The sequence below is a fragment of the Tiliqua scincoides genome, chromosome 4 (assembly GCF_035046505.1).
Source record: "Tiliqua scincoides isolate rTilSci1 chromosome 4, rTilSci1.hap2, whole genome shotgun sequence".
Lineage (NCBI taxonomy): Eukaryota > Metazoa > Chordata > Lepidosauria > Squamata > Scincidae > Tiliqua > Tiliqua scincoides.
Window position 1 is genome coordinate 38,484,140 of NC_089824.1, and position 22,769 is coordinate 38,506,908.

Here is a 22,769-nt window from a genome sequence, read left to right on the forward strand (position 1 = left end):
AGATGATGGCCAGAAATAAGCACTTTGTTCTCACATAGAAACTCATTAGCTGCAAATGACAGAATAGAAAATGTGCAAATCTTGTTCATATTTTCACTATATGAGAGAGCCCTATTATCAAGTTGGGAGAGCCCAGTTGTAATGGGCCAGAGAAACAGCTTCAGGGGGCCACACGCAGCCCATGGACCTTATGTTTGACAACCCTATTCTAACCCATGACAATTATAAGAAAGTTCGTGTGTCCTTAATGGGGTACGTACCTTTTTTCTTTGCAAGAACTGGCTATTGAATACTCAAGTGACACATGAGTGGAAAACAACCCGAATTATGCTATTTTCTAGCAGTATTTAATATAGCTGATTGCAGAAGAAATGCTCAAAAACCAGGCTTTATAGCTGTATAGCAAAGTTTGATATAGGAGCTGGTGTGTAAATCACATTAGATAACAGATACATTGCAAGCTGAAAAACCTGGGTAGTAGGTTTAATATTTCATTGTCAAGATGCCTCTCAATGATACTTGGGAGAACTGCATTCGGTAATGGGCATGCTACTCCCACAGGGATGTACAAATGCTGGAGAAGATACTAAGACTAGCAGCTTAAGCAATCAGAGGTACGAAGAACTTTAGGTGTGATACAACCTGTATGTTTTGAAATGGGGGGTGCATTGCAACATTATCTAAAAAGACTTGTGTAAGAGAATGTTCAGGCTAAGTAACAAAGACTTAAATTTAGATTCCACCTTAAAAATGTTCATTTTTTATATAGTAAGAGAAGAAAGTCACACTTTTTCTAAAAGAATCTGGGCATCCTTAATCCTTTGACTGAGGCAGTGTGGATTCAGACTAACCTTCTCTGTGTGTGTGCGCTCGCGCGCTTGTAACTGTCATTCTGTGAAGTTGGCAACTTGGTGTTTGTATGGTTTTTCACACTATGGTATGGCTGCTGTTTGTATAGCCACTGCATGTTTAAGACTTGGCATAAATTTCAGTATGTTTCTGAATATATTCACATATGCTGACTCTGCAGAATAAGTACAAAAAATATTAGCACAACTACCCTTCTGGCATTTTCATTAGTCTGTTGTAGCAAATGTTGTAGCAAAGATTTCTTTGCTACATTGTGTCACTACATTGTTAAGCCATTCCTGCTCAATGCTGCAAATACGCAACAGGGACCAAATGTAACTGTGGGCCAGGCAAAAATGGGTTAGATAACGTGGTTTGGCTAGAGCGACTTTTTTTGCCAGTCATTGCTTAATGTTATCTTTCTGACAGCCCAATCCTATTAGGCTTGAGCACTGGCAAAATGATGTTCTGCCAATGGAAGCTGACCTACGGTAATTGCAAAAGGGTCTCTGACAGCATGTGGAGGTACACACTTCCAGAGCACCAGCAGGGAGGCCACAATACATTGGTTAGTTTTTAAGTTGTGACAAGACTGTCACTTTTACTGCTGTAGGCTAAAATGGTTACTCCTCTAGAAGCAAAAATACAAAATCTGTGGCATCTTAAAAGCTCAAGTCCAGTTGATTAACTTTATCTGATTGTCATCTAGCAAACTTATTGTTGCAAAGGCTTTTGAGCTCTTTTAAAGTCCGCTTTGTCAGTGTGACATCGCTTTGGTATACAGTAATTATTGGCATTGAATCCAAGGTTCAGACTCTGACCTATTTTGAAACTGGCATGAATAAGCCAGGATTGACTACTTCAAATGTTGCAGCCAATTAGTCTTCATCTCTTCATAAGAGCAGCGAAAGTGAAACTGTGTGTACCTCTAGCTAGCAGATGTTGCATGAACCCAGAATTCAGTCTTTTCTGTGCATGGTGTCTGAACTTGCCCACAGCTGGTTTATTTGGTTGGTTCAGATGTAATGCTAAACCATGGTTTGTCATTATGACTACAAGAAGACACAAACATTGAATGTGCATGTTGCCTCTTACCCTTCTTATGCACAATGATTAGAAATTTCCAATCCCAGGTTAACAGAAAACTGTAGATACTGTTATGTCAAAACCTGACAAATAGGCTTGCACAAACCGTAGTTCTTCAAATCAGGATTGCAAGCTATCGTTTGTATAAATGGGATCAAATTCTGGCTTGCTTGGTTTGGGTGCAATGGTGAAATATGTATTCTGCTAGTTCAGGATCAGAATGTAGTCTCCATGCAGTGTGGAGTGGGAAAGGAATGAGAAGAGGGAGCAGGCAAGCTTCAGGCTTGTGCAAGCCCTTTTGCAAACTGAGTATAAAATTTTTTAAAAAGGAATTGTAAGCTAAACCATGCATCAGCATTACTTCAGAATATTACTACTTTTGTATAATATATATGTGCATATAGAAAAGTTGCTGCTATTATTGATGCAAAATCAGTAAATATGTTTTAAATTCAGATTGATATGTTATCTGTGTTGGAGCTTGGGAAAGGTACTGGGGTCAAGAACAGGACAACTGAGCATTTGCATTTTAGAGATGACTTGATGCATTTATGAAAGCAGATTTTTTCCCCAGTGTCTGCTCTAAGACTTACTAACAGAATATGGTGAAAGATCTACCCAAGTGAGTGCTTGACATTAAATAGTACTAATTAAATACAAAGCCTGACAATGACACTGTATCTTGGATGAAGGCCAGTAGATTTGTCTTGGCTTTCAGAAAATCTAATTTCCTAGCTCTGTTTATCTACCAACTTGTTAAAAGATCTAAGGACATCTCTGTATGATATGTTAAACTTCTCCAAAGATACCATTATTGGCAAATGAAGTTTGCAGTATTTTTGATCCCAATAGTGATAATATGCATATAGTTAGTGTCTTAAATGGCAAATTGTAGTACAGAAGTGGTGATGATGAGACAGGCACAGCTCAATAGCACAGCATCTCCAGGTCAGGCTAGAGAAAAGCCCTTTATGAAATACAGGGGGGCCACTGCCCATCAGAGCAGACAGTATTGAGCTAGATCAGGGGATGGCAATCTATGGCCCATGGACTGGATCAGGCCCACCTCTCAAGGTCATTTGGCCTGCAAGGAGCTTGGCTTGGGAGGCAAAATCTCCTTCCCTATTTGCCATGTTCTGGACAGGGAATGGTAGAGCTGCCTGCCTAGACTTGCAGAATCCCTGTGCTGCATGAACAGGAACCTGGCAACCCAGATGTTCAGCGATGACATGATTCTTCAGGGTGATGGATAATACTACTAAGTAGTAGTTATGGCTACTACACACCTGACTCAAGCCCCTTTGCATAAGGTGCATTTCCAACAGTCTAATCAGGGCAAAAGAGTACTTTATTACAATTTGTAATAACTTGTTTTAGTTTTTGTACTCTGCCAGGCACTCTGTAGCTTCAGTGAAAATCCTCATATAGAAGAAAGGTTTGAATTTTCTAGTTTTCTCGTAGACATTGCATAACATTGATACCTAGATAATGGGGAATGATATGCTGTAAAATCTAATAGCACTAGATTTTGCTGCAGAAAAGTCAATAGTGATACAATTGCCCTACAGTATCAAACACCGTCTGTGATTTTCTGTATTGCTGATCTAGTACAGGGTTGTCCAGACTTTTGGCAGGAGGACCACGCCGTCTCACTGACACTGTGTTGGGGGCTGGGGAAAAAAGAATTAATTTACATTTCAAATTTGAATAAATGTACATAATTGAATATATTAGATGGAACTTATATGAATGAATGAAGGTCTTCCAATAGCTCAAGGTACATAAAAGGCCTTCTACAAAGCAAGGTCAGTCTTTCCTTTGCTGTCGCTGTTGCATCAGATGTGAAACAGCAAGCAGTGGAGGGAGCCCTCGACTCCCAGCTCACGTGAGAGGTCGAACAGTTGGCTATCATGCTGAGGGCAGTTGCATCATGCCAGCGTGGGCTCCAGCAGGTCTCTGGAGACCCAGAGGCTCATTGGAGACTAGGGGCTACCTGAGGGCCGAATTGGGATTCCTCGAGGGCCACAAGTGGCCCCAGGGCCAGGGTTTGGGCACACCTAATCTAGTATAAAGCTTTAGTGGACTGGAGGGTGGCTTAAGTGCTAGCCAATATGTGTCAAGAGTTTTAAAGTAGATGTTTTCCTCTATGTATTCAGCTTATATTTTAAAGTTGTTTCCAAATAATGATAAAACAAGAGTCATTCTTAAAGTTGAAATAACTTGTGAACTTGACATCATACCTGTATTTGTAATTCAGGTAAGGGTCTGCCGAGAGCTGTCGGAGAAGTGTAATGCATCAGCAAATTAATATTATGGTTAAAATTGTACCATCCTAAGTGCTTGCATATGTCTGCATATCTGTTGGACATAGGTTGGCTGAATTGCTTCTGGGGTTACCCGAGTTGACTTTTGAATAGATGCAGATACACCTTGACAATGCTTTGTTGATGCCTTTTTATGCTTAATTTGTCCCTTGAACGCTCATTTGAATACAAATATTAAGAGTCCTGCTGGATCAGGTCAAAGGCCCATCTAGTCTGTCTCACAGTGGCCCACCAGATGCCTCAGGGAGCACACAAGACAAGAGACCTGCATCTTGGTACCACTCCCTTGCATCTCATATACTGAGGTAGCCTATTTCTTAAACCCAGAGATTGCACATAATGATGGAAGCACTCCCACCAAATTTTCTCATGGTTGTCAGTGTATGGCAGTGTTGTTCAAACTGTGAGGCGCGGCTCCTTAGGGAGGCTCCAGGAACTCAAAGGGGAGGCCGGGATGTCCTCTCCCAGCGATACAGTCACACCCCTGGGCAAAATACGAGCCCGCCTTCTGTGCTTTTTTTTTAAGCAGAAGAAACGGGAGTTGCTCAGCTGCTCCCTCTCACAGCTGCTCAGCGTTGAGAGTGGCTGCCCCCGCCCCACTGTCTTGTTCCTCCACTAGGAGGCTGCCACCTTTTGTGTTCGCTGCATGTTGTTTCCAAAGCTCTTCCACTCCAACCCCCATCTGGCAAGTACCAAGCATGCTCATTTTGCAGTCCTTGCCCTTGCTGACTGTCAGAAAGAAACCCTCCTTGATCCTTGTGTGGTTGGTTCGTAGTACCCAGCCTGGGATTGCTTCTCATCAAAGTAAAATCTCTCTTTTCAACCCCCTCCCTCTTCCACTCCCCCCTTTCAATCTCCAAACCTTCCCTTTTTCCTCCCCCTCCCCTTAAAGTTGTTTCCATGCAGTTGGCAAAGGGGGAGAAGAGAGACTAGCACACACTTTACTTGTCCAAGAGCAGAAAAAGGGTACTGTTTTTAAAGTAATTAATCTTGTTGTTTGACTGAAGAGGAAAGGCTGTATTTTAAAGTGATAAATCTTGCTATTTGAAGGGAATACTTATCAGCCATTGATTAAGTCAGTGGTTCTCAAACTCTCTGGGACAGCTTGAGAGCCAGTAAGTCTTTGCAGGGGTGGGGGGAGGAGGCTAAAGCGGGGGCGGGGCGCGATCGCTCCGCATCCACTTTCCCTGCTGCGGGGAGCCCTGCCAGAAGTTGCACCGGGCTCCCCGCACCCCAGGGAGGCTGCAGGGCGCTTGGGTAAATGCACCCAAGCCCCTGCAGCCCCCTGAGTGGTGCGATCCTGGGGATTGTGCTGCTGCCTTTGTCCTGCCTCTAGGCTGCCCCGTCCCTTAAGGGGGTAGAGACCAGGGTCCTCAGGCTGGGGCATCTCGATGCCCCAGTTTGAATAGCACTGGATTAAGTGGTTGCCAGCCCAATCCTATCCACACTTTCCTGGGAGTAAGCCCCATTGACTCTAATGAGACTTACTTCTGAGTAGACATGCATAGGCTTGAGCTGTGCATCTCCTAGTATAGGAGACAAATCAGCTTCCTAACCATATATTTAGGAACCATATATTTTCATGGTCTATTTTTGTTTTCCCCACCAGCTGCTAGAAAAATTCAATTTCATTAAATTAATAAAGGGTTCAATCCTATCCAAGGAGAATGGGAGAAATGACTAGTTGGATTGGGGTCCACGGGGGTGTGTGTGTGTAATGTTGGTCAGACTGGTTGTTAACAAAGTTCCTTGGATAAAACAATTCTATTGGTATGCTTACAAAGTTAAAAAAAAAAAAGTCTTCCTGGACCAGACAAAATCTACCTACTCCAGCATCCTGTCTCCAACAGTGATCAGCAGCTGATCATTTATAAAGCATGTATATTGCTGTGTATTAATAATATATTTTTAAGATCTGCATTTAATTAATGATATGATTAATATAATTAATATTAATATGGTTAATATTTCTGGCCACTTCCTGTTTAATGATGTCACTTCCAGTCCTCAGGAACATGATGGGGAGTCATGGTCAACAGCCACGGGGGTCAAGGGAGCCTCTGGCTGGAAAAGTTTGAGTACCACTGGTGTATGGTGTTATATTCAGTATGTAGTGGAGTTGTTTTTTTTAAAGAAGTTGCTTTAGACTGTCTCCTAAGGAGCAACTTTTTGAAGAGCTCAAGGCAAAGCATATCTCTCTGTTTGTTGTGTATTTAGCCTCTGGGCGCCATTTAGTTGGTTTAATGCTGTCCCTTGCAAGCTTCATAGGAGCAATACCCTGACATATCCAGGAGAATCTTTAGAAAGAATCGACTTGCTGTAAGAAGAAAGAATTGTACATGCTGTAATGAAATGTATAATTGTACTTCCAAAGTTGCTAAAAGCTTTGTATATAAAAGATAAGTAAGACTAGGTTGCACTTCAGAGAGTATATCTTACAGCAGTGTTGCTGTCTGTTTGCTTTGTAAATCTTATGATGATTTGGTTACTATATACTCTATTAAATTTGTATTGGATTGTTTCCAGTGCAACTATATAGCTTTTACTGGGAGGGGAATGTGGCTTGTTGTTGAACATAAGTTCCTGTCCCTTTCCCACAAAAGGGGGAAATGTTGATTGTACTAAAAACCTTTCTTTGGGCCTCCCTCTCTTTCTCTCTCTCTCTCTCCCCTTCTTCGTTAGTATTAAACTTCCTGTAGAACAGATGGATGTTTAAAATGCACTGTCAGGAAATGTTTTTAAAGTGTTTGTGGCATTCCTGACAGATCATCTCACTGTGTTTTGCTGAATTTTGTGTAAAAAAGAACACTAGTGTTTTACTTTTTATTGAGAAGTAAGCAACTCAGATATTTCTGTTTTTACTGTATGATTGGAATTTTAAGGTCAGGAGGAATGAGAGAGAGTGGCGCTATCTGAAGTTGTGCTTGAAGGGGTAGTAATGCAGATGGTTTAATACTGTGCTGCCTTTCCCAAGAACTAAGCATTGCTCTGTGCAATTGTTGCTGGATCAGTACCCTCTTGGAGGAGAGTGCTCTCTTTTTCTTTGGTTGTGCAGTTTTTTTAAAAGATGGGTGGACTGGGGGGGTAGCATGGGAGGGGAAGCAGAAATGCTTTGGATGGTGAAGTTAGGCTGCCTCCACCCAGACACAGATGCAAACTCTGTCTTGTGACTGCCCTTACTTGATATACAAAACTGCTCCTATTCAGCATAATTTAGTTCCTGCTAGTCTTTTTTTTTTCTACAGCCCAAATGATTGATATATAAAAAGAAGTGCCTGTTAACAGTGGGTACGCTTGAATTTCTGTTGTGCACCAGCTTAGGGAAGGTGCTTGGTGAGCTGTGATTTGGACCATTGCCGAACTTGTAGTGCGAGATGTAGTGAAAGGTAGTTTGTGTGACACACGCTGGTCTGACACCCTCTGGACGGTGGAGTTGGCTTGCTGTGATAGTGACCAGTGATGATGTCGGCATTGTCACTAGTAGCAGTTGGGGCTGGGTGCTGGTTTTTTGGGAGGGGGGGGGAGGGTGAAAAGAAGCTTCCTTTCATAATATGCTCAGTAGTAATAATTTACTTTACTTTAATAATAATTTTCTTTACTTTATAATGCAACACCATTATATGTTGATCCAAGGAAGAGATGCCTCTGTGCCAGACTACTGTGTCAGAAAATAAACGGAGAAGGATGTGGTGAAAAGGCAATCAAACTAGTTTAAATACTATATATTAGAAATAATAATTCCCATGGATTGCTCAATATCCCATGGATATGAATGTTTAATTTATCTAAATGAAAATATGATTGTCAAAAGAACTTCTTATGAACATGTATAATGGACTTGCCCAATTATAAGACCACATTGTTGGCAGTGAATACAAAGATGAACAAGCAAATCATTAAATATTGTGCTTTCATTGGATTCAGATACAGTTGGTAATTGTACATAATCTAAGCAAGAATATGAAAGTCTTTCTTTTATTGGCTATAGGAGAAATCAATAGCCAAATACCTGAAATACTTATTCCCCTGCATTTCTAGCTTGACCCATATTCATACATGGATTGACTTTGCTAAGTGTTAGATTTGTATTAATCACAAGACTTTGGGAGAGAATTTAGACTTTCTGGTGATGTTTTATGTCTAATTTTACTGCATAATTGGATTTTGTGCAAATATTCTGTGCTGTTTTGTTAAGTTGAAGACTTGAAATTCTTTTGTTGTTTAATTCTGAAGTTGTGCAGTGCTTGACCAGAATCAGAGAATATACGTAGCCCTGGTTTGTCAGCAACATATTGCTGTACTGCTCCAGAACTTTACATTGACTTCCATAGCTGCCTAAGCAGAGGTCGGAAAGCTGATCATGACCTTATAAAGCATTAAATGATTTGGGGTCTTGCATACCTAAGCACTTGTCTGCCTCTCCTATGTCCAGAATGCCATGGATTGGTTTGCAGTTCTGGCACAAGTACAAAAATTGTGATTCATTTGCACATTGTGTGTGTGTCCATAAGTTTCTAATAGGCTTATTTGCCAACACAGCTGGGATCATGGGATCATACTGTTTCAGTCTGGCTTCAAATTTTATGTAAGTCAGTAGAAAGCCTGAATTGGTTACACTATCACACTTGTCCTTAAAAGTTGTATACCATAGTTAAGCTGCATTTCAACAATGTATTTTTTCCACATCTTAGAAATTAATTTTGCACTCTGAGCAACACTGTTTTGTGATGCTAAAGAATATAAATTGATACAATTAAAAGCTTAGTGGAATAAATCCTTTTGAATTGCTTTTAGTGTGTCTTTAGGGCTGAGTGGAGATGAGCTGTGTGCTGCAAATTGCTTGTATTTAAATCTTGGCTTTTCAAAACTGAGTTTTAAATGACTTGTGGGCTGAGTTCCAGTGCTCTTCTGAGAGCATCTTACACTACAGGCATTCAGCTCTTTTGTCAGACTTTTTTCCAGTTAAAATTCCAGTGATAAAAAATGTTGTGCTAATAATTAAGGTTACTGCTTCAAGTGAGAGTGACTGTAGTGGTTGAATAAGAACCATGTGCCTCACTTTAAAGAATAGACTTTAAAAGAAGTCTTCCTTTTTTGTGTGTTTGCCAGTGCTTCCAGGGTCTGCCAACTGCTGAAATGGATTTGTACTATGAGCTTTAGAGAGCACACAGCAAACTGCAGCTTTCTCCTGTGACATGGATAAGCATTTATCCAAAATTTAAATCTATGGCTGTATATTGTGACTTCTGAAAAGCTTATTTGGAGAGAATAACTGAAATGATACCTTTGCCATGTCAGATGGATTTGTGTACCACTGAATGCACCCTCTCTTTCTAGAAAGCTTGATTATAGAAAAACATCAAGTTGTAGTGAGCTGGTGTGGTGGCTAAGTGACCGAGCTGTGTAGTAGAACATCCCTGGTTCAAATCTTGCCTCTATCATGAACTCACTGGATGACTTTAGGTAAATTACTCTGCCTTGGCTACAGCATGGGGATGACAATGTTTACTTACTTTGCAAGATTGTTGGAAGGATTACATTATAGATCAGGGGTGCCCAAACCCCGGCCCGGGGGCCACTTGCGGCCCTCGAGGCCTCTCAATGTGGCCCTCAGGGAGTCCCCAATCTCCAATGAGCCTCTGGCCCTCCAGAGATTTGTTGAAGCGCGCACTGGCCCAATGCAACTTCTCTCAGCATGAGGGCGACTGTTTGACCTTCCGTGTGAGCAGTGGGATGAGAGCTCCCTCCACTGCTTGCTCTTTCACATCTGTGATGCAGTAGTGGCAGCAAAGGAAAGGCCAACCTTGCTTTGTGCAAGGCCTTTTATAGGCATTGAGCTATTGCAAGGCCTTCATTCATTCATATAAGTTCATCTTTAATATATTCATTTATGTAAACTTATGTAAATTTATTCAGATTTTCAGTGTAAATTAATTCTTTTTCCCCCCCCCCGGCCCCCGACACAGTGTCAGAGAGCTGATGTGGCCCTCCTGCCAAAAACTTTGGACACCCCTGTTATAGATAATACAAATGCATTTTGGTGCTTAAGGTTGGGGAACAAAATATCAGGTTTTTTTAACCAGCCTTGTATGGAAAAGTAAAGCATCTCCCTTGAAATGTCCACACTTCAATCTCCAGACTTCAGTCCCCATCCCCCCCCCCCCATGAATGAATCCCAGGTATCTAGGTAAGCATGGACTTGGAGAGATTTTCAGCCCAACAGCACACTTAATGGGACTAGTAAAATAAAATAGTCTGGTTCCAACTTGCTACCCTATTAATAGTAGCTTAGCTGTATATGAAAGGAAAAATGCAACTTCAGCTTGGTTGTCTGAAATGGACTGAGACTGTAAAATACACAGTAGAACTTTAAATTCTGCTGTAAAAGTGTATAGAGTCCTTGGGACGGTTAACATAATTTACTATAACATAATGTAAAATGACAATAAAAACAGTATGAACACAAAGTCAAAACAACAAATGGTCTCCCAAAACAAATTTGTTAGACAAATGAACAACATAAGCCTTTACGTTTACTCATTCTGGTTTTTAGTTACATTGCTGTATCCATCTCCTCCCAGAGAGGAGCTCCAGTTCCAGGGGATTTTTGAACACCATATGCACTGGAAGGCACCTCAGTCTTCTTATTAGCACCATTTAACTGAAAAGGGAGGGGGGATTTCCTTCCTTTTACAAGGTTACATCACCCTTTCTCTCCCCCTTTCTCTTTTGATTTATTCAGCTGCCGGGTATATGTGGAGGCTCTCTGTTAGAACTGAAACCCCAATAGATTTACTGTACCCAAATCTTGACAGAGAGTAGTTTCTGCCCTGGTACAGCTACATTTTCTAGACTGTTGGTAGTCAGTTACTGATAACAAATTCAGGAATCTAGAATTCCATAATAGTGCAGTTCAGACACAGTGAATGAGCGTAAGGGGGAGTTTCAGACTCACAAGTTCTCTTCTCATCTGTGTGCTAGCTCAGGTCAGTGAAAGCTTCCGGGTTCGTTACATGCGAACTAGCTAATTACAGTTTGTTAACCAACTAGAATTGGAACAAACCAGGATACCTAACCAGAATCAAACCATGGTTTGATACCCTGGGCTGTTCTAGCCCTCATTCACAAATTATTATTTAACCAAGTTCATATTTAACACAGAATGTTAGTTTTTTTGTATTAAAGCTTTTATCCTCCAAGGGAGAGGAGGGAAGAGTGTGCATGTCTGCAGCTTCCTTAGTTCACATAACTCTATACCAGCAGGCACCAACTGGATCCAGCACCTGCAAAACACCTGTTGTACCCGGAGCTTACTGTTCCGTGCAGCGCAGTCATATCTTCCTGATCTTGTTAGGCAGTCGCTCTGACCAGTCACGTCTGCATTCCGTTGCCCTAGCAGGCTCCATACCCAGTTTTCAAGGCAGAAGTGGCTGTCTGGAATGACTTCCTGACAAGATAGGAAAGGAAGACATCACGGCACTGTGTGGGGATGGTAAGCTCCGTATGCAACAGGGAAGGCTTCCCCTTTGCATGGTGGTCCCATGGTTTGGAGAACACTGTTCAGTCTAAATCATGAGTTTAGCACTATGTCTGACTAATACATACGTATACATATAATATGTATATAGTATTGACTGCAGAGTCCAGTATTAGTATCTTTTTAAACACAAAGTGCTTTCAGTGGGGTAATTTTGCCAACTCTCCAGGATTTGCATCCCATCCCACAGATTGCTGCTCTTTTCTGATGATTTGGCTTGGAGAATCCCGACAACCAGGTGAACTCTTAGAATGAGTCATTATGGTATTTCTTATATAACTTTGTAATTGAGTTGGCGTGTGTTTTAACACAATAGTTCAGTGTAATAACGGTTTAAAGTTGATCTAAGATTTTGAGATTAGCAATAAACCTAAATTAACTGTCCTAATTTAAATTAATGTCCTAATTAAATTAACAAGGGTTAGATCTTGTTGTGGGAATATGTGCCCTAGTCTAGAATATCATGGGTGAATGGAGGAAATGTGTTATCACACCACCTGTTCCTGATTGTTCAACCATAAGTACAGTACATCTGAACAGACCAAAAGGAAACTTGAGACCACATTTTGGACAGGATAATTCTTTAGTGCAGTTTTCAAATTCTCTGGGAGAGTTTGAGAGCCACTAAGTTCTTGCGTGGGCAGGAGGGGGGAAGGCAGCGGCACGATCCCCAGGAGGAGGAAGAGCAATGTGCTCACTTCCACTAAAGCTCCGCATTGCTCCGCATCTACTTTCACTGCTGCGGGGAGCCCTGCTGCAGGTCGCGCAAGCCTTCCAGCACCCCTGGGAGGCTGCAGGGGCTTGGGTACGTGTACGGGTACTTGTACCCAAGCCCCTGCAGCCCCCATGAGCTGCGCGATCCTGGGGATTGTGCCACTGCCCCCACCCTGCCTCCAGGCTGCCCCCACCCTTTAAGGGGGCAGGGCCTGCAGGCTGGGGCATCGCGACACCCCAGTTTGAAAAGCCCTGCTTTAGTGCATCTGACCCTTTGGTTTGCAGAAGGTGGGTCCTAAACTTAATACAGTATAGTGGAGGAAGAGGCTGGGACACTAGGTGCAAAACTAAAAGGCAATAGAAATGGTGAGATTTCAGCTCCAAAGCAATAGAAATAAAATGAGAGCCTACTTGTTAAGTTGCTTGTCTGTCATGTTAAACAGTTTTTGTAGGGGTCTTCCTGTCTTGTAAAAAAACGCATAGGTAGTTTGCTGTGAATAATTTACTGGCAGTAGTACCTTAAAGTTATGCATAATCTTTGTATGCAATAATAAAATACTGCTGCATTTACATTTGTAGAGAGAATAACATAAACTAGGCAATGAGATGAGCTGGGTTTCCATTCTTGGTCTGTCTTGAGGCAATAGGAAGACGGAACACTCGGTTTTAATCCAACTTCCACTTTTCTTCCTTCATGTTTAACACATAGCCTGTGGTCTTCTGCAGTGTCCTTCTTTCACAGTAGTTTCATCATAGTTGATATGCCTTTGCAAGTTACGTGATATCTGTCATTTCAGAAAAAAAAAAATGCTACTGCTAGAGAACAGTGGCATTCCCAGAGGGAGGGGCCCCTCCTCCTGCACCATTCTGGGTGGTGAGAGCAACATGGAGGGGGTGCTTCCATGTTGCTCTCGCTTTCTGGAATGGCTCCAAAGGCCAGGGGGAGGGGCAGCTTGCACGGCGCATTGAGGCATGCAAGGGGAAGAACAAGAATTTCTTGTAAGTGGCTCTTCCCATCCTATCACTTAACATAGGCTGGAATGACTGCCAGCAAGCCTGTTTACTAATCAGTAAGTAGTTTTGGCTACAATATAGTAAGTAGCCACAGAGTTGTAGTGATCTCCTGTTCTAAGCAATAAGTTTGTCAGGAAAATATTTCTCCATTTTCAGACTTGGCAAGGAAAGTTGCAGAAACTTATTACTTTATATAATGAGGTGTAGACTTCATTGTAACAGAACCCAAAATTGGGCTTATATTTTATAATCTTCCGAAACCTTAATTATTACAATGATTACTTTTTGTGCCAAGTACCCTTTTAGCTGTGAATGCATTTGATATTGGGCTCTCATTCTAATCTTTTAACTTTTTGTTTTAATTTAGTTACTGTCTTCCAAGGAGTTCTATAACTAATAGGTTGCAGAATACAGTTGTAGCAAATTAAATGCACAAAAATCTAAAAATGGCATTTTCTTGGAAGAAACAATGGTGTCAAGGATATTTCCAAGTAAGCATGCTTAGGTTCAGTCTTAATATATTAATATGTAGAGGAGTAGCTCAGTTAGGCTGGGTGTAAAAATGTGACAGGATATCCACTGCATATAGAGTTGAATGCAGGACAAAGAGGTTAGAATCTGTAGTAAGCTGATTTCCCCAATTTGTGCTGTATTCACCTTCTGCCAATCTTTTATAGTAGATCCTAAATTTCCTGTAATTTCATATGACTTAAATTACCGAAACTGAGATGAAAGGGCTGCTATTAGGATAATGACATGTAAAGATCAGAAATAAAATGTGTTGTGTAATGATCTTCTGATTATAAATGTAATATGGCTAGCCTACTGTGTGGTAAATATGGACAAAACTGTCCTGACTTGCATCATGAGAACATAAGAACAGCTCCACTGGATCAGGCCATAGGCCCATCTAGTCCAGCTTCCTATATTTCACAGCGGCCCACCAAATGCCCCAGGGACCACACCAGATAACAAGAGACTTCATCCTGGTGCCCTCCCTTGCATCTGGCATTCTGACATAACCCATTTCTAAAGTCAGGAGGTTGCGCATACACATCATGGCTTGTACCCCGTAATGGATTTTTCCTCCAGAAACTGAAGTTGGTGTGTTTGATGGGTGAGGATTTATCATAGTTGGAAGGGACCTAAATGGCCATCTAGTCCTCAAAGGCTTGGTGTCATCTGCAAATTTGATGAGGCCTTGTATCCCTTCATCCAAGTCATTGATGAAGATGTTAAAGAGAACCAGACCTAATACAGACCCCTGGGGCACCCCACTTGAAACCATCTTCAAGGTTGGCGCAGTCATTGATGAACACCCTTTGTGTATGGCCATCCAACCAGTTGCAAATCCACCTAATGATTGTATCATCTAGCCCATTGGTGGCTGAACTCGCGACTGCTGCACAACAGAAAAGCAGTCCCCATTCAGACTGTTTCTTTCTGTTTTGCCTCAGCACCGCACAAAATCACCCTCGTTTAGGGGACAGGGACGTTCTGGACTGTTGCGTTGTCTACCCGGCATCTTAGAAGGCCACGTGACAGGACTGGGTGGATTTGAATGCCTAAGAGTCCCTGTCCCCCAAACAAGGGGAACTTTGTACAGTACCAAGGTGAAACGGTAAGGTCTGCCCACGGCATGGAAGGATTCTACCAAACCCTAGATCTGGACCGGGATTCGACCAGCCCTGATCCAGCCCATATTTTACTAACTTGCTGATTAGAATATGATGTGGAATCTTGTCAAATGCTTTACTGAAGCAAGATAATTACATCCACAGCATTCCTACTGTCCAGTAAGGTAGTGACCCAATTGAAAAAGGAGATGAGATTTGTCTGGCAAGATTCATTTTTTGACAAGTCCATGCTTCTTAAGTTTTTTCATTATAAGTTTATTATTACATTTGGAACAGGAATTATAGTCTTTAGGACTAATTCTCACTAACTCTGCCTTGGCTTGTAGAAGATGTTTACTATAATAATATATTGCTGTTTTTTTCTCTGAAACATAATCTTTCCATTTTGGTACCCATTAGTGGTCTTTGTCTAGTAATTATTGATTTGGATTTTCACTTTTTATAAGTTCATTGCAAATTTTAAGCCTACGACTTAGAAATGTTTTCATTCTCCTTGAAATTAACCATGTTCTTAGTAAACCTCTTTTACTGTGGCAGGCTCTGGAGTTTCTGACAGTCATGGCCCAATGCTGTCCAGGAATGGGCTGGAACAGAGTTTTATAATAGTGGAGCACAATTTTGCTGTCATAAAATGACTTCCTAGATCCTGCTGAGAGCCATAGTGACCCCTCCCCCCAGGTAAGTTTAAAAAAACACACGAGGTGGATTGTTGCTGATTTCTGGTTCCCCTGGTGGGTCATGACCCACCAATTTGAGAACCACTATTCTAGACTGTCAGAATTATGTAGTTTGAATCAGGACAGAATTCAGAACCTTGGTGTGTTGAATGACCTGCTTTAAAAACAAACAAAACACTCAAAGTACAGTAATAAATGTTGGCGTGTTTATTCTTATCAGGCACTGCTATGGATTGACAGCCAACTGCAGTCATGAAAACGAAGATCTATGCCAAGCACCGATTACACTTTTTAATTACACTTAATGACATCAGCATCTCAGTATCTATATTGTATAAGCATTTCATATTTCTGCAAAAAACTACTTGGCCTTTTTCTAAGACAACCGTTATGTCCAGTTAGAACTTGAATAGTTATGTAAGTCAAGGGCTTTGGTGAAAACTATGCCTTGGAGACTTTCCATCAAAATTGGCCACTTTGAGCTGATGTCTGAAGATATCAAGGTTTGATGGTAAAAGGATATCTTGAGACCCAAACATCATTTAAATGAGACATTGATGCAGTGATGTGGCTGCTCACTTTCCTTAGGGCAGTGGTGTAGCTAATGATCATGTAGCCCGGTGCCAAGCTCAAAATGTTGCCCCAGAAGTGATGTCACAACCGGAAGTGACATCACGCCTGGACTTTTGAAAAAGTAAAAATTGGGAGGAACCTACCTCCTCCCCCCAGCAGCTTGCCACCTAATTGCTCTGCTGCCTCGCCCCAGTCAGTGGCATAGCTAAAGCATCTATCTGCTACCTGGGATCAAAGAAGATTTGTAGCCCCACCCAGACAATCAAATTAATTAAGTAAATAAATAAAAAGTGTGGCCCTGATAGATTCGAGACACTGTGCTGGGGTGAAGAGGGTTGTTCTCCCCTTGCTAAATATAAGAGGTGCACCAATTGAAAAAGTGCCTTTTACCCAGTTAGCAGGGGTAACTGTATTATGATGCATGGAAATGAAAGCTGACTCATATTAAAGTCTTATTGGTTCCATGTTGTATTATAATAACATGTCATTGCAACATGTCAATAACATAATATGTCACTGGCTCTCAGAACAATCAGTCTCATAGGTCAGTTTTGAGTTAAGAAAATCCACTTTTTGTTCCATAAGGAATTATGTTTTCATTTTCTGCTTAAGTGGTCATAAATTTGGATAGAATACAGATATTCCAATGCTGTTTATTTCATTGCATTCTGCATTAAATTATCTTTCCAATGATATACAACTTGATGGTATTATTCATACATACCATGATTTTCACAATTTTGGTCACTAGTGTCAAGCTCAGCTTGTTGCCCCCCCTAAAGCCTGATGCCTGGTGCAGCTGCTATCCCCTGCACCCTCTTAGCTACGCCACTGCCTTAGGGCAAGCTGTACCCAGAGCCAGCCCACAGCCTCAGTACCTGAGGTGAAATGCCAGGTATTGAGCATCCCTTACTGGCAGGACACCAGACAGGACTTCTTCTGCTCCTCCTTATGATGCTTTAGCAGTTCATTGCTCTTTTTTTCTGCATTCCCACATTTTCAGATTGGAAGGAGAAGCAGTGGCAGTAGTTATACAAACAGGGTTATGTACTTGCTACCTGATGCACCTGTGTTAATTGGCCTCATAGACGAGCCAGCCCTTGCTTCTACAGGCTGCAGAGAAACATACCAAACATGTCTGACCTTGACATTCTTCTGCCCTTTACTAAAACAAATGCAGGGAAGTTTAAGAATGTTGCTATCCTTAATGAACTGTGCACTTCATAACAGAAGTTGCAAAGCTTTTCCTAGAAATAATGCCTTCCAAAAAATTTTGAAGTTGCATTTTTTTTAGGTTCAGTGTATACAGCAACTAGAATATTCACATGATCCAGTTTGAATTAAAATCCTAATATGCCCAGTTTCAACCTTTGACCTCTGAGCTAATTTTTCTTCGCAGTTCTTAGTTTGCTGGTAAGCAGCTGGTTTACCACATATGGTTTTTGGTTGAATGTAGCAGATGTGGTGGTATGTAAGTAAGGAGACTGTCGGAATATGCAGGAATGAAACAACTTAATTTTGTAGGTCAAAATTGGTTTCTCAAGTATTGCTGATTCTAGGAAGCCCAGGTTATTTGGGGTTTTTTTGGGCGTGGGGCACACTTTGTGGATGGTTATGTTTTAGTGTTATATGCTCCAGAAATTAATATTCCTAGAGCCACTTTGTATAGGTGTTTAAGGTTATATGCCGTGTGTGTGTTTTTACAGCAATAAGAAAAGCATTTTAAAGGGGTGCATTTTTCCCCTTCTCCAGGGATCAGCACATTCCTTCTCATTTGCAGTGGCCATTCGTGTTGAGTCAAATCCATGTATAAAAAAATCTGTGTATAGCAAAGTTGGATCTGTATATATAAATAAAAGAAAAATGCAGTAGGTTATAAAGAAAAATGCAACTGTCAAAAACAGAACAAAATCCAGGCATCTTTACCACTATAACTGCTTACTTAACTGGTGTTTATCCTTTTTTTGCTAATGTATATTATGTTCATATGCAATCTTAATGCTGCTGTTTTTAACAGATACTGCTGTTTTTACAGTCGTACTTCATCAGTCATCTTAGTCATGTCTCAGAGACTTGCAGCCCTATTAGCAGAGCTGGTTTTTGAAACTCTATTCTTGGTCTCACACTCTGTATTAGAGGTGCTAGAAGTTGATTGTAGACCTGTCAAGGCTGACAGGTGAAGTAATTTAATTACCATGTGCAACAATAGTGACAGGTCTGATTACTGAAAAAACTAGTTTCCATAAGATGAAACATCTCCCCCCTCCCCCCCACCAAACACTTGGTCTGGTCTACCTCTAAAACATTATTTCTTAAAGAAATGGCAAACTAATCCTGGAGTCTGAACTAAACCTTTTCATAAGGAAATGGAGCAGCAAAACTGCATTTTTATCAGGAAAATTGATTAATACATGATATTGTATTTTAAATTTGATGGTTTAAGTAGTCTCTTTAAGTTTGTTTGAATTCTTAGAATCCTTGCAGAAAGAGTTGAATTGCTAATCTGGCACTTTTTTTCCAATGTAAGTTGTGCATTTACCAAGTCCCTTTCTCAGCATATGTGGGTTTTTTCTTGAGTCATTGTGTAAAACGTTTTTCCTCCCCCATGTCACATCCTCTCATTCGAATTCATGCACATTCTTACAACACCTTGTCACATGTAATTATATTGCATGTATTGTTCAGTGGAGCATGTGTGATGTTTGGTAGAAATCCTTTTGGAATACAGGGTTGTGTACCAGCAGAAGTGTGTGTGAATTGTGCCTGTGGTCTTTTGTTGAGCCTGAAAGACAAGTAGGCAGTTATCAAAGTGAATGAATGATCATAAAACTGGTAGATGGTGATAGAAAGTACCTGTGACGTGTCTCTCTTAAGGTAGAATTTGGCTGTGGTTGTGCTGCAGATGATGCTCTCAAGAAACCTCAAAATGGAAACTTTCTCCTTGTTTTGATTCCCATTTAATCAATTTCTAACAAATTGCATACGACTTGCTTTGTCCCTGGCCACTTGATCATTTTTTGTCAGTATCTATTGTTGACTTTCTACTTCAGGAGTGTCAAACATAAGGCCCGGGGGCTAGATGCGGCCTGCAGAAGCTTTTTATCTGGCCCTCGGGTTCTCAGCTGCTGAGCAATGCTGAGGTGACACTGCTGAAAGGGTGGCCTGCACGATAATTGGGCTCTTCCATATCTTGAAAAATGATCCAGATTTGTGTATTTTCTGTCATTTGCAGCTAATGACTTCCTACACAAGAACAGTGCTTAATTCTGGTTTTGACCTGTTTATTGACATCACTTCCTGTGTAATGGCATCACCTCTGGCCCTCAGCAGGCATCATGAATGCAATTTGGCCCTCTGTATGAAATGAGTTTGACTTATTCTTATTCTTATTGACTTATTCTGTTCTACTTATTTTGCCTGTAAGAGTATTGGCAAACTGCAAGCATCCAGAATAGCTTGTTTAGCTATGGAACGGAGTTAAAACTGTATGTGTATCAATACAAGCTTGAAGTAAAAAAGTTTCAAAAATGGTTTCCTTGTTAGTTATGAAGCAGGGTTTTGCATATGTCAACACTAACACTTGCCAATGTGTTTTAGTGGCTTGCATTAAAATATTTGAGTATACAGTATGTTTCCAAGTTATTTTCTGCTGTGCAAGGAGATACATTAATCTAAATGTATGTGCTCAAACAAAATATTTCAATCTCTTATTTCATTGGATTTTGCCATTAATTTACTTAGTTTTAAAATGGATTAAATTGACGCCCAAATAAAAACAAGTATAGCTGTGTTTTTTTTTGCCCCGTGTTGAAAACATGCAATTCCTGTGGGGTCTTATTGTGGTACTAGTTAAATGTACAAAGGTAATTGTTTGCTAAAGTTTTCCACTCCCCCAACATAAGTACAATTTAATGACCTTGGAACTATATTGCTTGTGGCTCTCAAATCTGGAATTGTTTGGTTTGCTCATATTAATCATTAATGGATCCCCTTGCAGCTCTTGAAAAGCTCTAAGAGTTTGCATTAGTTTTTAAGAGCTAAAGCCTCTCTCCCTAATTAGCTTCCTAAGCCAATTAGAAGATTCATTTTGCACTCCACTCAAAGCAATTTTATAGTTTGTTTAGCTTTAGCATCTAATGCTTCAATTTACATTTAAGTAATTCATTTTAGCCCTGTGCTGGAGTTCTGTATCATTTGTAACCAAGTCAAATGTGTTTCCTTCCTCAAATAATCCTCAGTCAGTACAAAACTGAAAGAGGTACATGCTCATCAGCGGGAAACTATCTTGCAGAAAGATAAAAAAACAAAAACAAAATATATGCCCATAATGCATCAGACCATTGAATCTTCTAGCTTAGTATTGTCTACATGGGCTAGCAGTAGCTCTCTGGGGCAGTGGTTCTCAAACTGATGGGTTGTGAAGGGAAGGCAGCAACACGATCCCCAGGATTGCGTCGCTAAGAGGGCAAGGGGGGTGCTTCTACTTTGGGTGTCGGCAAGCAGCAGGAGGTGCAGGGAGCCCTGCACAGCCCTCTGCAGGACCCCCCCCCCCGACTGTTAGAATGTAGAGAAACAGTGCACGCAAACCACTTTCAGTTTGCAAGAGTGCACATGCTGTTTCTCAACATTCTGATGCTCGGGGAGCCATGCAGAGGGTTGTGTGGGGTTAGGGTTAGGGTTCCTGCACTTCCTGCTACTTGCAGATGCCCAAAGTAAAAACACCCTGTCATGTTGCTGCTCTTGCCCCTCCCCCGCAAAGTCTTACTTAGGGAGTAATGCACCCTAAAAGTTTGAGCACCACTGCTGTAGGGAATCGGTTGTCTTTATCAGCCCTACCTGGTAATGTACTGGACTGGACATGGGACATTTTGCAGTCATAATGTCACCTGCTGCTAAGCAGTGATTGTTACTAGTTTCCATGGTTTCTTTGCTTCAGGTTGGTGGTAGTCTCTTTACCACTAGTAGAACCAACCCACAAAGCTAGGGTGCTGAGTGGCTTACTTGGTTATTAAGTATTCCATACCAGTTTACTCCACTTGACTGGCAGCTAACCACTTTGAAAATAATTTGTCTGATTTAGTAGTGTAGCTTAACAAGAATAGAATTACATAGAAGATGATATAAGGAGCCAGAGTACCTGGTAATGTAAATCATACAGTCTCAACATTATCCAGTGTTTCTCAAACTGTGGGTCGGGATCCACTATTCACGATATCCACTATATCGGGATTCAATATTTTATTTTTAATATTTTAGACTTGATACTACCATGGCATGTGACTGCATTGGGGTAATATTACAGATCTAACAGGCTACTCTGTGTATGCTTTTAACAATGGTAGTAAATGGGAATTACTCCTAGGTGAGAGTGGGAAGGATTGCAGCCTACAGTTGTTAAAAATTTCTCTGCTTGATAACTTCTGGTTATGACATCATTTCCAGTGGGTCCTGACAGATTCTCATTCTAAAAGTGGGTCCTGGTGCTAAAAGCTTGACAACCACTGACTTATACCATTGTATGTTCCAGCCACAGTGGGATATGTCACATTCTGAATGTTAAGAGAAATTGTAAGTCTTTCAAAGATTGGGTTTCGTTCTAGTCTGTAGCAGGTATAGTACCCACTCATGGAGGAATCACTGTAGGGCATAATGGAACTCTTTGCACTCCCCTCCCCACCAGTATGGAAAATGGGATGCCTGCACATGCTCTAATCCAGGGAGGTTAAATAGTGCTCCATTTATACCCTATGGTGACTTCACAGATCTCGTCCAGCAGTGAAGTGAGATTTTGTTCCTTGACTAAGCTGAATGGTAAAATAGAAGTGGAGAGTAGGCTTCCTATTTTTCCATAATGGCCTGGTACAGGCCTGCAAGCACCCCTGTGTAGCAGCAGAGAGGGAAAATAGGGGTTCTGTGGCATGGTTACTACATTGGATTAGGTCTAACTCCCAACTTGGGTCTAACTCTACTTGCCTAATAGTACAAGTCCAGAAGCTTGGCAATTACCAATTAATATGCTATAGACTCTTCTACAAAACAACTTGAATGGGGGGGGGGGGACCATAATATGCTGTGCAAGACTTATGGCATTCAGGTTTGTCTCCTTTGAACTCTGAAACAAGGTAAGGCAGCATTCTAAGGGAACAGGCAATATGTTCTATTGTAATTAATGTGATTATACTTTGGAACTACCCACAGTACAGGGTGGTTTTTATTATACCTTTTTATTAGCATAAAAACTGAACTCTTTTCTGCTAGTTCAGTGCAAGAGTGCTTCACAACAAAATTCCAGGCATTTTGTTGATCTTTCAGTAAAAAAAAAAAAGTTCCTTAAAGTGTGCAGTTTCATTCCCCAGTG

At 41.1% G+C, this 22,769-nt stretch overlaps 1 protein-coding gene across 6 annotated transcripts in view; it reads left to right on the forward strand.

Moving 5' to 3' along the window:
- The window catches only part of NCOA2 (nuclear receptor coactivator 2), a 197,899-nt gene that overhangs the window by 16,315 nt on the left and 158,815 nt on the right, over positions 1-22,769 (forward strand). The window contains exon 1 of one of the 6 annotated variants that reach the window (XM_066626618.1): positions 15,768-15,839. The exons of the other annotated variants lie outside the window; for them this stretch is intronic. The gene's annotated coding sequence lies outside the window, so the exon portion shown is untranslated. Of the gene's footprint in view, positions 1-15,767; positions 15,840-22,769 lie in introns of those variants that run through there. 6 annotated transcript variants of the gene reach the window in all.